Below are 19,160 nucleotides of genomic sequence, written 5' to 3' on the forward strand. Positions count from 1 at the left end.
CCTGACGGACAGGCTGGAACCAGCTGCTCAACTCGCCGGAACCACCTGCCAGACATGCCAGAACCACCTGCCGAGCACGCCGGAGCCACCTGCTGGACTCACCAGAACCACCTGCCTGACAGGCCAAAATCAACAGCTGGCTATGAGAGAACCACCTGGCAGACAATCCGCAATAACCTGCCAGGCATGCAGGAACCACCTCTCAGACGTAAGAGAACCACGTGCCGGACACGCTGGAACCACGTCCTGGACAGACTGGAACCACCTGCCGGACATGCCTGGACCACCTGCCGAGCACGCCGGAACCACCTGCTCGACTCGCAGGACCCATGTGCCAGACACGCCAAAATGAACTGCCGGCTACACCAGAACCACTTACCGGACACTCCGGAATAACCTGCCCGGCATGCCAGAACCACCTCTCAGAAGTGCCAGAAGCACGTGCTGGACATGCCGGAACAACCTATCGGACAGAACGGAACAACCTGCCGGACACACCAAAATCACCTGCGGGCTACGCCAGAACCACTTGGAGGACTCTCCGGGAAAACCTGCCGGGCATGCTGGAACCACCTCTCAGACGTGCCTGAACCACGTGGCGGACACTCCGGAAACGCATGTCGGGCCGGCCGGAACCACCTCTCAGACGTGCCAGAACCTCATGCCGGACACCCCAGAACCACCTGCTGGACAGACCGGAAACACCTGCCGGACACGCCGGAACCACATGTTCGACTCGCTGGAACCACATTCTGGACATGGCAAAATCACCTGCCGCCTATGCCAGAACCGCTTGGCGAACACTCCGGAATCACCTGTCAGGCATGCCGGAACCACCTCTCAGACATGCCAGAACCACATGCCAATGACACCGGAAGCACCTGCCGAGCATGCCGGAAGCACCTGCTCGACTCGCCAGAACCACCTGTCTGACACGCCAAAATCACCTGCCGGCTACGCCACAGCCAGTTGGTGAACACTCCGGAAACACCTGCCGGGCTGGCTGGAACCACCTGCCAGTCACGCCAACATCACCTGCCAGCTACGCCAGAACCACTTGGCGGAGACCCCAGAAACACCTGTTGGGCCAGCCGGAACCACCTCTCAGACGTGCCAGAACCATGTGCCTGAGATGCTGGAACCACACCCCGAACAGACCGAAACCACCTGCCAGACCCAACTGAACCACCTGCCGAGCACGCAGGAACAACCTGCTCGCCTCGTCGGAACCACCTGCCGGGCGCAGGGGAAGCACCTGCCGAGCGCGCCGGAGCCACCTGCTCGCCTCGCCGGAACCACCAACCGGGCCCAGCGGAAGCACCTGCCGAGTGCGCCGGAGCCAGCTGCTCGCCTCGCCGGAACCACCTGCCCGGCGCGCCGGAGCCACCTGCTCGCCTCGCCGGAACCACCTGCCGGGCGCAGCGGAAGCACCTGCCGGGCGCGCCGGAGCCACCTGCTCGGCTCGCCGGAACCACCTGCCGGGCCCTAACCCTAACCCTAACCCTAACCCTATCCCCAAACCCTAACCCTAACCCTAACCCCTAACCCTAAGCCTAACCCTAAACGCTAACCCAACCGTAACCCTAACCCTAACCCTACCCCTAATCCTAACCCCTAACCCCAAACCCTAAACCCTAACCCTAACCGTAACCCTAACCCTATCCCTAACCCTAACCTGACGGACAGGCTGGAACCAGCTGCTCAACTCGCCGGAACCACCTGCCAGACATGCCAGAACCACCTGCCGAGCACGCCGGAGCCACCTGCTGGACTCACCAGAACCACCTGCCTGACAGGCCAAAATCAACAGCTGGCTATGAGAGAACCACCTGGCAGACAATCCGCAATAACCTGCCAGGCATGCAGGAACCACCTCTCAGACGTAAGAGAACCACGTGCTGGACACGCTGGAACCACGTCCTGGACAGACTGGAACCACCTGCCGGACATGCCTGGACCACCTGCCGAGCACGCCGGAACCACCTGCTCGACTCGCAGGACCCATGTGCCAGACACGCCAAAATGAACTGCCGGCTACACCAGAACCACTTACCGGACACTCCGGAATAACCTGCCCGGCATGCCAGAACCACCTCTCAGAAGTGCCAGAAGCACGTGCTGGACATGCCGGAACAACCTATCGGACAGAACGGAACAACCTGCCGGACACACCAAAATCACCTGCGGGCTACGCCAGAACCACTTGGAGGACTCTCCGGGAAAACCTGCCGGGCATGCTGGAACCACCTCTCAGACGTGCCTGAACCACGTGGCGGACACTCCGGAAACGCATGTCGGGCCGGCCGGAACCACCTCTCAGACGTGCCAGAACCTCATGCCGGACACCCCAGAACCACCTGCTGGACAGACCGGAAACACCTGCCGGACACGCCGGAACCACATGTTCGACTCGCTGGAACCACATTCTGGACATGGCAAAATCACCTGCCGCCTATGCCAGAACCGCTTGGCGAACACTCCGGAATCACCTGTCAGGCATGCCGGAACCACCTCTCAGACATGCCAGAACCACATGCCAATGACACCGGAAGCACCTGCCGAGCATGCCGGAAGCACCTGCTCGACTCGCCAGAACCACCTGTCTGACACGCCAAAATCACCTGCCGGCTACGCCACAGCCAGTTGGTGAACACTCCGGAAACACCTGCCGGGCTGGCTGGAACCACCTGCCAGTCACGCCAACATCACCTGCCAGCTACGCCAGAACCACTTGGCGGAGACTCCAGAAACACCTGTTGGGCCAGCCGGAACCACCTCTCAGACGTGCCAGAACCATGTGCCTGAGATGCTGGAACCACACCCCGAACAGACCGAAACCACCTGCCAGACCCAACTGAACCACCTGCCAAGCACGCAGGAACAACCTGCTCGCCTCGCCGGAACCACCTGCCGGGCGCAGCGGAAGCACCTGCCGAGCGCGCCGGAGCCACCTGCTCGGCTCGCCGGAACCACCTGCCGGGCCCTAACCCTAACCCTAACCCTAACCCTATCCCCAAACCCTAACCCTAACCCTAACCCCTAACCCTAAGCCTAACCCTAAACCCTAACCCAACCGTAACCCTAACCCTAACCCTACCCCTAATCCTAACCCCTAACCCCAAACCCTAAACCCTAACCCTAACCGTAACCCTAACCCTATCCCTAACCCTAACCTGACGGACAGGCTGGAACCAGCTGCTCAACTCGCCGGAACCACCTGCCAGACATGCCAGAACCACCTGCCGAGCACGCCGGAGCCACCTGCTGGACTCACCAGAACCACCTGCCTGACAGGCCAAAATCAACAGCTGGCTATGAGAGAACCACCTGGCAGACAATCCGCAATAACCTGCCAGGCATGCAGGAACCACCTCTCAGACGTAAGAGAACCACGTGCCGGACACGCTGGAACCACGTCCTGGACAGACTGGAACCACCTGCCGGACATGCCTGGACCACCTGCCGAGCACGCCGGAACCACCTGCTCGACTCGCAGGACCCATGTGCCAGACACGCCAAAATGAACTGCCGGCTACACCAGAACCACTTACCGGACACTCCGGAATAACCTGCCCGGCATGCCAGAACCACCTCTCAGAAGTGCCAGAAGCACGTGCTGGACATGCCGGAACAACCTATCGGACAGAACGGAACAACCTGCCGGACACACCAAAATCACCTGCGGGCTACGCCAGAACCACTTGGAGGACTCTCCGGGAAAACCTGCCGGGCATGCTGGAACCACCTCTCAGACGTGCCTGAACCACGTGGCGGACACTCCGGAAACGCATGTCGGGCCGGCCGGAACCACCTCTCAGACGTGCCAGAACCTCATGCCGGACACCCCAGAACCACCTGCTGGACAGACCGGAAACACCTGCCGGACACGCCGGAACCACATGTTCGACTCGCTGGAACCACATTCTGGACATGGCAAAATCACCTGCCGCCTATGCCAGAACCGCTTGGCGAACACTCCGGAATCACCTGTCAGGCATGCCGGAACCACCTCTCAGACATGCCAGAACCACATGCCAATGACACCGGAAGCACCTGCCGAGCATGCCGGAAGCACCTGCTCGACTCGCCAGAACCACCTGTCTGACACGCCAAAATCACCTGCCGGCTACGCCACAGCCAGTTGGTGAACACTCCGGAAACACCTGCCGGGCTGGCTGGAACCACCTGCCAGTCACGCCAACATCACCTGCCAGCTACGCCAGAACCACTTGGCGGAGACCCCAGAAACACCTGTTGGGCCAGCCGGAACCACCTCTCAGACGTGCCAGAACCATGTGCCTGAGATGCTGGAACCACACCCCGAACAGACCGAAACCACCTGCCAGACCCAACTGAACCACCTGCCGAGCACGCAGGAACAACCTGCTCGCCTCGTCGGAACCACCTGCCGGGCGCAGGGGAAGCACCTGCCGAGCGCGCCGGAGCCACCTGCTCGCCTCGCCGGAACCACCAACCGGGCCCAGCGGAAGCACCTGCCGAGTGCGCCGGAGCCAGCTGCTCGCCTCGCCGGAACCACCTGCCCGGCGCGCCGGAGCCACCTGCTCGCCTCGCCGGAACCACCTGCCGGGCGCAGCGGAAGCACCTGCCGGGCGCGCCGGAGCCACCTGCTCGGCTCGCCGGAACCACCTGCCGGGCCCTAACCCTAACCCTAACCCTAACCCTATCCCCAAACCCTAACCCTAACCCTAACCCCTAACCCTAAGCCTAACCCTAAACGCTAACCCAACCGTAACCCTAACCCTAACCCTACCCCTAATCCTAACCCCTAACACCAAACCCTAAACCCTAACCCTAACCGTAACCCTAACCCTATCCCTAACCCTAACCTGACGGACAGGCTGGAACCAGCTGCTCAACTCGCCGGAACCACCTGCCAGACATGCCAGAACCACCTGCCGAGCACGCCGGAGCCACCTGCTGGACTCACCAGAACCACCTGCCTGACAGGCCAAAATCAACAGCTGGCTATGAGAGAACCACCTGGCAGACAATCCGCAATAACCTGCCAGGCATGCAGGAACCACCTCTCAGACGTAAGAGAACCACGTGCTGGACACGCTGGAACCACGTCCTGGACAGACTGGAACCACCTGCCGGACATGCCTGGACCACCTGCCGAGCACGCCGGAACCACCTGCTCGACTCGCAGGACCCATGTGCCAGACACGCCAAAATGAACTGCCGGCTACACCAGAACCACTTACCGGACACTCCGGAATAACCTGCCCGGCATGCCAGAACCACCTCTCAGAAGTGCCAGAAGCACGTGCTGGACATGCCGGAACAACCTATCGGACAGAACGGAACAACCTGCCGGACACACCAAAATCACCTGCGGGCTACGCCAGAACCACTTGGAGGACTCTCCGGGAAAACCTGCCGGGCATGCTGGAACCACCTCTCAGACGTGCCTGAACCACGTGGCGGACACTCCGGAAACGCATGTCGGGCCGGCCGGAACCACCTCTCAGACGTGCCAGAACCTCATGCCGGACACCCCAGAACCACCTGCTGGACAGACCGGAAACACCTGCCGGACACGCCGGAACCACATGTTCGACTCGCTGGAACCACATTCTGGACATGGCAAAATCACCTGCCGCCTATGCCAGAACCGCTTGGCGAACACTCCGGAATCACCTGTCAGGCATGCCGGAACCACCTCTCAGACATGCCAGAACCACATGCCAATGACACCGGAAGCACCTGCCGAGCATGCCGGAAGCACCTGCTCGACTCGCCAGAACCACCTGTCGGACACGCCAAAATCACCTGCCGGCTACGCCACAGCCAGTTGGTGAACACTCCGGAAACACCTGCCGGGCTGGCTGGAACCAACTGCCAGTCACGCCAACATCACCTGCCAGCTACGCCAGAACCACTTGGCGGAGACTCCAGAAACACCTGTTGGGCCAGCCGAAACCACCTCTCAGACGTGCCAGAACCATGTGCCTGAGATGCTGGAACCACACCCCGAACAGACCGAAACCACCTGACAGACCCAACTGAACCACCTGCCGAGCACGCAGGAACAACCTGCTCGCCTCGTCGGAACCACCTGCCGGGCGCAGCGGAAGCACCTGCCGAGCGCGCCGGAGCCACCTGCTCGCCTCGCCGGAACCACCAACCGGGCCCAGCGGAAGCACCTGCCGAGCGCGCCGGAGCCAGCTGCTCGCCTCGCCGGAACCACCTGCCCGGCGCGCCGGAGCCACCTGCTCGCCTCGCCGGAACCACCTGCCGGGCGCAGCGGAAGCACCTGCCGGGCGCGCCGGAGCCACCTGCTCGGCTCGCCGGAACCACCTGCCGGGCCCTAACCCTAACCCTAACCCTAACCCTATCCCCAAACCCTAACCCTAACCCTATCCCCTAACCCTAAGCCTAACCCTAAACCCTAACCCAACCGTAACCCTAACCCTAACCCTACCCCTAACCCTAACCCCTAACCCCAAACCCTAAACCCTAACCCTAACCGTAACCCTAACCCTATCCCTAACCCTAACCTGACGGACAGGCTGGAACCAGCTGCTCAACTCGCCGGAACCACCTGCCAGACATGCCAGAACCACCTGCCGAGCACGCCGGAGCCACCTGCTGGACTCACCAGAACCACCTGCCTGACAGGCCAAAATCAACAGCTGGCTATGAGAGAACCACCTGGCAGACAATCCGCAATAACCTGCCAGGCATGCAGGAACCACCTCTCAGACGTAAGAGAACCACGTGCCGGACACGCTGGAACCACGTCCTGGACAGACTGGAACCACCTGCCGGACATGCCTGGACCACCTGCCGAGCACGCCGGAACCACCTGCTCGACTCGCAGGACCCATGTGCCAGACACGCCAAAATGAACTGCCGGCTACACCAGAACCACTTACCGGACACTCCGGAATAACCTGCCCGGCATGCCAGAACCACCTCTCAGAAGTGCCAGAAGCACGTGCTGGACATGCCGGAACAACCTATCGGACAGAACGGAACAACCTGCCGGACACACCAAAATCACCTGCGGGCTACGCCAGAACCACTTGGAGGACTCTCCGGGAAAACCTGCCGGGCATGCTGGAACCACCTCTCAGACGTGCCTGAACTACGTGGCGGACACTCCGGAAACGCATGTCGGGCCGGCCGGAACCACCTCTCAGACGTGCCAGAACCTCATGCCGGACACCCCAGAACCACCTGCTGGACAGACCGGAAACACCTGCCGGACACGCCGGAACCACATGTTCGACTCGCTGGAACCACATTCTGGACATGGCAAAATCACCTGCCGCCTATGCCAGAACCGCTTGGCGAACACTCCGGAATCACCTGTCAGGCATGCCGGAACCACCTCTCAGACATGCCAGAACCACATGCCAATGACACCGGAAGCACCTGCCGAGCATGCCGGAAGCACCTGCTCGACTCGCCAGAACCACCTGTCGGACACGCCAAAATCACCTGCCGGCTACGCCACAGCCAGTTGGTGAACACTCCGGAAACACCTGCCGGGCTGGCTGGAACCACCTGCCAGTCACGCCAACATCACCTGCCAGCTACGCCAGAACCACTTGGCGGAGACTCCAGAAACACCTGTTGGGCCAGCCGGAACCACCTCTCAGACGTGCCAGAACCATGTGCCTGAGATGCTGGAACCACACCCCGAACAGACCGAAACCACCTGACAGACCCAACTTAACCACCTGCCGAGCACGCAGGAACAACCTGCTCGCCTCGTCGGAACCACCTGCCGGGCGCAGCGGAAGCACCTGCCGAGCGCGCCGGAGCCACCTGCTCGCCTCGCCGGAACCACCAACCGGGCCCAGCGGAAGCACCTGCCGAGCGCGCCGGAGCCAGCTGCTCGCCTCGCCGGAACCACCTGCCCGGCGCGCCGGAGCCACCTGCTCGCCTCGCCGGAACCACCTGCCGGGCGCAGCGGAAGCACCTGCCGGGCGCGCCGGAGCCACCTGCTCGGCTCGCCGGAACCACCTGCCGGGCCCTAACCCTAACCCTAAACCTAACCCTATCCCCAAACCCTAACCCTAACCCTATCCCCTAACCCTAAGCCTAACCCTAAACCCTATCCCAACCGTAACCCTAACCCTAACCCTACCCCTAACCCTAACCCCTAACCCCAAACCCTAAACCCTAACCCTAACCGTAACCCTAACCCTATCCCTAACCCTAACCTGACGGACAGGCTGGAACCAGCTGCTCAACTCGCCGGAACCACCTGCCAGACATGCCAGAACCACCTGCCGAGCACGCCGGAGCCACCTGCTGGACTCACCAGAACCACCTGCCTGACAGGCCAAAATCAACAGCTGGCTATGAGAGAACCACCTGGCAGACAATCCGCAATAACCTGCCAGGCATGCAGGAACCACCTCTCAGACGTAAGAGAACCACGTGCCGGACACGCTGGAACCACGTCCTGGACAGACTGGAACCACCTGCCGGACATGCCTGGACCACCTGCCGAGCACGCCGGAACCACCTGCTCGACTCGCAGGACCCATGTGCCAGACACGCCAAAATGAACTGCCGGCTACACCAGAACCACTTACCGGACACTCCGGAATAACCTGCCCGGCATGCCAGAACCACCTCTCAGAAGTGCCAGAAGCACGTGCTGGACATGCCGGAACAACCTATCGGACAGAACGGAACAACCTGCCGGACACACCAAAATCACCTGCGGGCTACGCCAGAACCACTTGGAGGACTCTCCGGGAAAACCTGCCGGGCATGCTGGAACCACCTCTCAGACGTGCCTGAACTACGTGGCGGACACTCCGGAAACGCATGTCGGGCCGGCCGGAAACACCTCTCAGACGTGCCAGAACCTCATGCCGGACACCCCAGAACCACCTGCTGGACAGACCGGAAACACCTGCCGGACACGCCGGAACCACATGTTCGACTCGCTGGAACCACATTCTGGACATGGCAAAATCACCTGCCGCCTATGCCAGAACCGCTTGGCGAACACTCCGGAATCACCTGTCAGGCATGCCGGAACCACCTCTCAGACATGCCAGAACCACATGCCAATGACACCGGAAGCACCTGCCGAGCATGCCGGAAGCACCTGCTCGACTCGCCAGAACCACCTGTCGGACACGCCAAAATCACCTGCCGGCTACGCCACAGCCAGTTGGTGAACACTCCGGAAACACCTGCCGGGCTGGCTGGAACCACCTGCCAGTCACGCCAACATCACCTGCCAGCTACGCCAGAACCACTTGGCGGAGACTCCAGAAACACCTGTTGGGCCAGCCGGAACCACCTCTCAGACGTGCCAGAACCATGTGCCTGAGATGCTGGAACCACACCCCGAACAGACCGAAACCACCTGCCAGACCCAACTGAACCACCTACCGAGCACGCAGGAACAACCTGCTCGCCTCGTCGGAACCACCTGCCGGGCGCAGCGGAAGCACCTGCCGAGCGCGCCGGAGCCACCTGCTCGCCTCGCCGGAACCACCAACCGGGCCCAGCGGAAGCACCTGCCGAGCGCGCCGGAGCCAGCTGCTCGCCTCGCCGCAACCACCTGCCCGGCGCGCCGGAGCCACCTGCTCGCCTCGCCGGAACCACCTGCCGGGCGCAGCGGAAGCACCTGCCGGGCGCGCCGGAGCCACCTGCCGGGCCCTAACCCTAACCCTAACCCTAACCCTATCCCCAAACCCTAACCCTAACCCTATCCCCTAACCCTAAGCCTAACCCTAAACCCTATCCCAACCGTAACCCTAACCCTAACCCTACCCCTAACCCTAACCCCTAACCCCAAACCCTAAACCCTAACCCTAACCGTAACCCTAACCCTATCCCTAACCCTAACCTGACGGACAGGCTGGAACCAGCTGCTCAACTCGCCGGAACCACCTGCCAGACATGCCAGAACCACCTGCCGAGCACGCCGGAGCCACCTGCTGGACTCACCAGAACCACCTGCCTGACAGGCCAAAATCAACAGCTGGCTATGAGAGAACCACCTGGCAGACAATCCGCAATAACCTGCCAGGCATGCAGGAACCACCTCTCAGACGTAAGAGAACCACGTGCCGGACACGCTGGAACCACGTCCTGGACAGACTGGAACCACCTGCCGGACATGCCTGGACCACCTGCCGAGCACGCCGGAACCACCTGCTCGACTCGCAGGACCCATGTGCCAGACACGCCAAAATGAACTGCCGGCTACACCAGAACCACTTACCGGACACTCCGGAATAACCTGCCCGGCATGCCAGAACCACCTCTCAGAAGTGCCAGAAGCACGTGCTGGACATGCCGGAACAACCTATCGGACAGAACGGAACAACCTGCCGGACACACCAAAATCACCTGCGGGCTACGCCAGAACCACTTGGAGGACTCTCCGGGAAAACCTGCCGGGCATGCTGGAACCACCTCTCAGACGTGCCTGAACTACGTGGCGGACACTCCGGAAACGCATGTCGGGCCGGCCGGAAACACCTCTCAGACGTGCCAGAACCTCATGCCGGACACCCCAGAACCACCTGCTGGACAGACCGGAAACACCTGCCGGACACGCCGGAACCACATGTTCGACTCGCTGGAACCACATTCTGGACATGGCAAAATCACCTGCCGCCTATGCCAGAACCGCTTGGCGAACACTCCGGAATCACCTGTCAGGCATGCCGGAACCACCTCTCAGACATGCCAGAACCACATGCCAATGACACCGGAAGCACCTGCCGAGCATGCCGGAAGCACCTGCTCGACTCGCCAGAACCACCTGTCGGACACGCCAAAATCACCTGCCGGCTACGCCACAGCCAGTTGGTGAACACTCCGGAAACACCTGCCGGGCTGGCTGGAACCACCTGCCAGTCACGCCAACATCACCTGCCAGCTACGCCAGAACCACTTGGCGGAGACTCCAGAAACACCTGTTGGGCCAGCCGGAACCACCTCTCAGACGTGCCAGAACCATGTGCCTGAGATGCTGGAACCACACCCCGAACAGACCGAAACCACCTGCCAGACCCAACTGAACCACCTGCCGAGCACGCAGGAACAACCTGCTCGCCTCGTCGGAACCACCTGACGGGCGCAGCGGAAGCACCTGCCGAGCGCGCCGGAGCCACCTGCTCGCCTCGCCGGAACCACCAACCGGGCCCAGCGGAAGCACCTGCCGAGCGCGCCGGAGCCACCTGCTCGCCTCGCCGGAACCACCTGCCGGGCGCAGCGGAAGCACCTGCCGGGCGCGCCGGAGCCACCTGCTCGGCTCGCCGGAACCACCTGCCGGGCCCTAACCCTAACCCTAACCCTAACCCTATCCCCAAACCCTAACCCTAACCCTATCCCCTAACCCTAAGCCTAACCCTAAACCCTAACCCAACCGTAACCCTAACCCTAACCCTACCCCTAACCCTAACCCCTAACCCCAAACCCTAAACCCTAACCCTAACCGTAACCCTAACCCTATCCCTAACCCTAACCTGACGGACAGGCTGGAACCAGCTGCTCAACTCGCCGGAACCACCTGCCAGACATGCCAGAACCACCTGCCGAGCACGCCGGAGCCACCTGCTGGACTCACCAGAACCACCTGCCTGACAGGCCAAAATCAACAGCTGGCTATGAGAGAACCACCTGGCAGACAATCCGCAATAACCTGCCAGGCATGCAGGAACCACCTCTCAGACGTAAGAGAACCACGTGCCGGACACGCTGGAACCACGTCCTGGACAGACTGGAACCACCTGCCGGACATGCCTGGACCACCTGCCGAGCACGCCGGAACCACCTGCTCGACTCGCAGGACCCATGTGCCAGACACGCCAAAATGAACTGCCGGCTACACCAGAACCACTTACCGGACACTCCGGAATAACCTGCCCGGCATGCCAGAACCACCTCTCAGAAGTGCCAGAAGCACGTGCTGGACATGCCGGAACAACCTATCGGACAGAACGGAACAACCTGCCGGACACACCAAAATCACCTGCGGGCTACGCCAGAACCACTTGGAGGACTCTCCGGGAAAACCTGCCGGGCATGCTGGAACCACCTCTCAGACGTGCCTGAACTACGTGGCGGACACTCCGGAAACGCATGTCGGGCCGGCCGGAACCACCTCTCAGATGTGCCAGAACCTCATGCCGGACACCCCAGAACCACCTGCTGGACAGACCGGAAACACCTGCCGGACACGCCGGAACCACATGTTCGACTCGCTGGAACCACATTCTGGACATGGCAAAATCACCTGCCGCCTATGCCAGAACCGCTTGGCGAACACTCCGGAATCACCTGTCAGGCATGCCGGAACCACCTCTCAGACATGCCAGAACCACATGCCAATGACACCGGAAGCACCTGCCGAGCATGCCGGAAGCACCTGCTCGACTCGCCAGAACCACCTGTCGGACACGCCAAAATCACCTGCCGGCTACGCCACAGCCAGTTGGTGAACACTCCGGAAACACCTGCCGGGCTGGCTGGAACCACCTGCCAGTCACGCCAACATCACCTGCCAGCTACGCCAGAACCACTTGGCGGAGACTCCAGAAACACCTGTTGGGCCAGCCGGAACCACCTCTCAGACGTGCCAGAACCATGTGCCTGAGATGCTGGAACCACACCCCGAACAGACCGAAACCACCTGACAGACCCAACTGAACCACCTGCCGAGCACGCAGGAACAACCTGCTCGCCTCGTCGGAACCACCTGCCGGGCGCAGCGGAAGCACCTGCCGAGCGCGCCGGAGCCACCTGCTCGCCTCGCCGGAACCACCAACCGGGCCCAGCGGAAGCACCTGCCGAGCGCGCCGGAGCCACCTGCTCGCCTCGCCGGAACCACCTGCCCGGCGCGCCGGAGCCACCTGCTCGCCTCGCCGGAACCACCTGCCAGGCGCAGCGGAAGCACCTGCCGGGCGTGCCGGAGCCACCTGCTCGGCTCGCCGGAACCACCTGCCGGGCCCTAACCCTAACCCTAACCCTAACCCTATCCCCAAACCCTAACCCTAACCCTAACCCCTAACCCTAAGCCTAACCCTAAACCCTAACCCAACCGTAACCCTAACCCTAACCCTACCCCTAACCCTAACCCCTAACCCCAAACCCTAAACCCTAACCCTAACCGTAACCCTAACCCTATCCCTAACCCTAACCTGACGGACAGGCTGGAACCAGCTGCTCAACTCGCCGGAACCACCTGCCAGACATGCCAGAACCACCTGCCGAGCACGCCGGAGCCACCTGCTGGACTCACCAGAACCACCTGCCTGACAGGCCAAAATCAACAGCTGGCTATGAGAGAACCACCTGGCAGACAATCCGCAATAACCTGCCAGGCATGCAGGAACCACCTCTCAGACGTAAGAGAACCACGTGCCGGACACGCTGGAACCACGTCCTGGACAGACTGGAACCACCTGCCGGACATGCCTGGACCACCTGCCGAGCACGCCGGAACCACCTGCTCGACTCGCAGGACCCATGTGCCAGACACGCCAAAATGAACTGCCGGCTACACCAGAACCACTTACCGGACACTCCGGAATAACCTGCCCGGCATGCCAGAACCACCTCTCAGAAGTGCCAGAAGCACGTGCTGGACATGCCGGAACAACCTATCGGACAGAACGGAACAACCTGCCGGACACACCAAAATCACCTGCGGGCTACGCCAGAACCACTTGGAGGACTCTCCGGGAAAACCTGCCGGGCATGCTGGAACCACCTCTCAGACGTGCCTGAACTACGTGGCGGACACTCCGGAAACGCATGTCGGGCCGGCCGGAAACACCTCTCAGACGTGCCAGAACCTCATGCCGGACACCCCAGAACCACCTGCTGGACAGACCGGAAACACCTGCCGGACACGCCGGAACCACATGTTCGACTCGCTGGAACCACATTCTGGACATGGCAAAATCACCTGCCGCCTATGCCAGAACCGCTTGGCGAACACTCCGGAATCACCTGTCAGGCATGCCGGAACCACCTTTCAGACATGCCAGAACCACATGCCAATGACACCGGAAGCACCTGCCGAGCATGCCGGAAGCACCTGCTCGACTCGCCAGAACCACCTGTCGGACACGCCAAAATCACCTGCCGGCTACGCCACAGCCAGTTGGTGAACACTCCGGAAACACCTGCCGGGCTGGCTGGAACCACCTGCCAGTCACGCCAACATCACCTGCCAGCTACGCCAGAACCACTTGGCGGAGACTCCAGAAACACCTGTTGGGCCAGCCGGAACCACCTCTCAGACGTGCCAGAACCATGTGCCTGAGATGCTGGAACCACACCCCGAACAGACCGAAACCACCTGACAGACCCAACTGAACCACCTGCCGAGCACGCAGGAACAACCTGCTCGCCTCGTCGGAACCACCTGCCGGGCGCAGCGGAAGCACCTGCCGAGCGCGCCGGAGCCAGCTGCTCGCCTCGCCGGAACCACCTGCCCGGCGCGCCGGAGCCACCTGCTCGCCTCGCCGGAACCACCTGCCGGGCGCAGCGGAAGCACCTGCCGGGCGCGCCGGAGCCACCTGCTCGGCTCGCCGGAACCACCTGCCGGGCCCTAACCCTAACCCTAACCCTAACCCTATCCCCAAACCCTAACCCTAACCCTAACCCCTAACCCTAAGCCTAACCCTAAACCCTAACCCAACCGTAACCCTAACCCTAACCCTAACCCTAACCCTAACCCCTAACCCCAAACCCTAAACCCTAACCCTAACCGTAACCCTAACCCTATCCCTAACCCTAACCTGACGGACAGGCTGGAACCAGCTGCTCAACTCGCCGGAACCACCTGCCAGACATGCCAGAACCACCTGCCGAGCACGCCGGAGCCACCTGCTGGACTCACCAGAACCACCTGCCTGACAGGCCAAAATCAACAGCTGGCTAGGAGAGAACCACCTGGCAGACAATCCGCAATAACCTGCCAGGCATGCAGGAACCACCTCTCAGACGTAAGAGAACCACGTGCCGGACACGCTGGAACCACGTCCTGGACAGACTGGAACCACCTGCCGGACATGCCTGGACCACCTGCCGAGCACGCCGGAACCACCTGCTCGACTCGCAGGACCCATGTGCCAGACACGCCAAAATGAACTGCCGGCTACACCAGAACCACTTACCGGACACTCCGGAATAACCTGCCCGGCATGCCAGAACCACCTCTCAGAAGTGCCAGAAGCACGTGCTGGACATGCCGGAACAACCTATCGGACAGAACGGAACAACCTGCCGGACACACCAAAATCACCTGCGGGCTACGCCAGAACCACTTGGAGGACTCTCCGGGAAAACCTGCCGGGCATGCTGGAACCACCTCTCAGACGTGCCTGAACTACGTGGCGGACACTCCGGAAACGCATGTCGGGCCGGCCGGAAACACCTCTCAGACGTGCCAGAACCTCATGCCGGACACCCCAGAACCACCTGCTGGACAGACCGGAAACACCTGCCGGACACGCCGGAACCACATGTTCGACTCGCTGGAACCACATTCTGGACATGGCAAAATCACCTGCCGCCTATGCCAGAACCGCTTGGCGAACACTCCGGAATCACCTGTCAGGCATGCCGGAACCACCTCTCAGACATGCCAGAACCACATGCCAATGACACCGGAAGCACCTGCCGAGCATGCCGGAAGCACCTGCTCGACTCGCCAGAACCACCTGTCGGACACGCCAAAATCACCTGCCGGCTACGCCACAGCCAGTTGGTGAACACTCCGGAAACACCTGCCGGGCTGGCTGGAACCACCTGCCAGTCACGCCAACATCACCTGCCAGCTACGCCAGAACCACTTGGCGGAGACTCCAGAAACACCTGTTGGGCCAGCCGGAACCACCTCTCAGACGTGCCAGAACCATGTGCCTGAGATGCTGGAACCACACCCCGAACAGACCGAAACCACCTGCCAGACCCAACTGAACCACCTGCCGAGCACGCAGGAACAACCTGCTCGCCTCGTCGGAACCACCTGCCGGGCGCAGCGGAAGCACCTGCCGAGCGCGCCGGAGCCACCTGCTCGCCTCGCCGGAACCACCAACCGGGCCCAGCGGAAGCACCTGCCGAGCGCGCCGGAGCCACCTGCTCGCCTCGCCGGAACCACCAACCGGGCCCAGCGGAAGCACCTGCCGAGCGCGCCGGAGCCAGCTGCTCGCCTCGCCGCAACCACCTGCCCGGCGCGCCGGAGCCACCTGCTCGCCTCGCCGGAACCACCTGCCGGGCGCAGCGGAAGCACCTGCCGGGCGCGCCGGAGCCACCTGCTCGGCTCGCCGGAACCACCTGCCGGGCCCTAACCCTAACCCTAACCCTAACCCTATCCCCAAACCCTAACCCTAACCCTATCCCCTAACCCTAAGCCTAACCCTAAACCCTAACCCAACCGTAACCCTAACCCTAACCCTACCCCTAACCCTAACCCCTAACCCCAAACCCTAAACCCTAACCCTAACCGTAACCCTAACCCTATCCCTAACCCTAACCTGACGGACAGGCTGGAACCAGCTGCTCAACTCGCCGGAACCACCTGGCAGACATGCCAGAACCACCTGCCGAGCACGCCGGAGCCACCTGCTGGACTCACCAGAACCACCTGCCTGACAGGCCAAAATCAACAGCTGGCTATGAGAGAACCACCTGGCAGACAATCCACAATAACCTGCCAGGCATGCAGGAACCACCTCTCAGACGTAAGAGAACCACGTGCCGGACACGCTGGAACCACGTCCTGGACAGACTGGAACCACCTGCCGGACATGCCTGGACCACCTGCCGAGCACGCCGGAACCACCTGCTCGACTCGCAGGACCCATGTGCCAGACACGCCAAAATGAACTGCCGGCTACACCAGAACCACTTACCGGACACTCCGGAATAACCTGCCCGGCATGCCAGAACCACCTCTCAGAAGTGCCAGAAGCACGTGCTGGACATGCCGGAACAACCTATCGGACAGAACGGAACAACCTGCCGGACACACCAAAATCACCTGCGGGCTACGCCAGAACCACTTGGAGGACTCTCCGGGAAAACCTGCCGGGCATGCTGGAACCACCTCTCAGACGTGCCTGAACTACGTGGCGGACACTCCGGAAACGCATGTCGGGCCGGCCGGAAACACCTCTCAGACGTGCCAGAACCTCATGCCGGACACCCCAGAACCACCTGCTGGACAGACCGGAAACACCTGCCGGACACGCCGGAACCACATGTTCGACTCGCTGGAACCACATTCTGGACATGGCAAAATCACCTGCCGCCTATGCCAGAACCGCTTGGCGAACACTCCGGAATCACCTGTCAGGCATGCCAGAACCACCTCTCAGACATGCCAGAACCACATGCCAATGACACCGGAAGCACCTGCCGAGCATGCCGGAAGCACCTGCTCGACTCGCCAGAACCACCTGTCGGACACGCCAAAATCACCTGCCGGCTACGCCACAGCCAGTTGGTGAACACTCCGGAAACACCTGCCGGGCTGGCTGGAACCACCTGCCAGTCACGCCAACATCACCTGCCAGCTACGCCAGAACCACTTGGCGGAGACTCCAGAAACACCTGTTGGGCCAGCCGGAACCACCTCTCAGACGTGCCAGAACCATGTGCCTGAGATGCTGGAACCACACCCCGAACAGACCGAAACCACCTGCCAGACCCAACTGAACCACCTGCCGAGCACGCAGGAACAACCTGCTCGCCTCGTCGGAACCACCTGCCGGGCGCAGCGGAAGCACCTGCCGAGCGCGCCGGAGCCACCTGCTCGCCTCGCCGGAACCACCAACCGGGCCCAGCGGAAGCACCTGCCGAGCGCGCCGGAGCCACCTGCTCGCCTCGCCGGAACCACCAACCGGGCCCAGCGGAAGCACCTGCCGAGCGCGCCGGAGCCAGCTGCTCGCCTCGCCGCAACCACCTGCCCGGAGCGCCGGAGCCACCTGCTCGCCTCGCCGGAACCACCTGCCGGGCGCAGCGGAAGCACCTGCCGGGCGCGCCGGAGCCACCTGCTCGGCTCGCCGGAACCACCTGCCGGGCCCTAACCCTAACCCTAACCCTAACCCTATCCCCAAACCCTAACCCTAACCCTATCCCCTAACCCTAAGCCTAACCCTAAACCCTAACCCAACCGTAACCCTAACCCTAACCCTACCCCTAACCCTAACCCCTAACCCCAAACCCTAAACCCTAACCCTAACCGTAACCCTAACCCTATCCCTAACCCTAACCTGACGGACAGGCTGGAACCAGCTGCTCAACTCGCCGGAACCACCTGCCAGACATGCCAGAACCACCTGCCGAGCACGCCGGAGCCACCTGCTGGACTCACCAGAACCACCTGCCTGACAGGCCAAAATCAACAGCTGGCTATGAGAGAACCACCTGGCAGACAATCCGCAATAACCTGCCAGGCATGCAGGAACCACCTCTCAGACGTAAGAGAACCACGTGCCGGACACGCTGGAACCACGTCCTGGACAGACTGGAACCACCTGCCGGACATGCCTGGACCACCTGCCGAGCACGCCGGAACCACCTGCTCGACTCGCAGGACCCATGTGCCAGACACGCCAAAATGAACTGCCGGCTACACCAGAACCACTTACCGGACACTCCGGAATAACCTGCCCGGCATGCCAGAACCACCTCTCAGAAGTGCCAGAAGCACGTGCTGGACATGCCGGAACAACCTATCGGACAGAACGGAACAACCTGCCGGACACACCAAAATCACCTGCGGGCTACGCCAGAACCACTTGGAGGACTCTCCGGGAAAACCTGCCGGGCATGCTGGAACCACCTCTCAGACGTGCCTGAACTACGTGGCGGACACTCCGGAAACGCATGTCGGGCCGGCCGGAAACACCTCTCAGACGTGCCAGAACCTCATGCCGGACACCCCAGAACCACCTGCTGGACAGACCGGAAACACCTGCCGGACACGCCGGAACCACATGTTCGACTCGCTGGAACCACATTCTGGACATGGCAAAATCACCTGCCGCCTATGCCAGAACCGCTTGGCGAACACTCCGGAATCACCTGTCAGGCATGCCGGAACCACCTCTCAGACATGCCAGAACCACATGCCAATGACACCGGAAGCACCTGCCGAGCATGCCGGAAGCACCTGCTCGACTCGCCAGAAC

This window comes from Equus asinus, chromosome 9 (assembly GCF_041296235.1).
Source record: "Equus asinus isolate D_3611 breed Donkey chromosome 9, EquAss-T2T_v2, whole genome shotgun sequence".
NCBI lineage: Eukaryota > Metazoa > Chordata > Mammalia > Perissodactyla > Equidae > Equus > Equus asinus.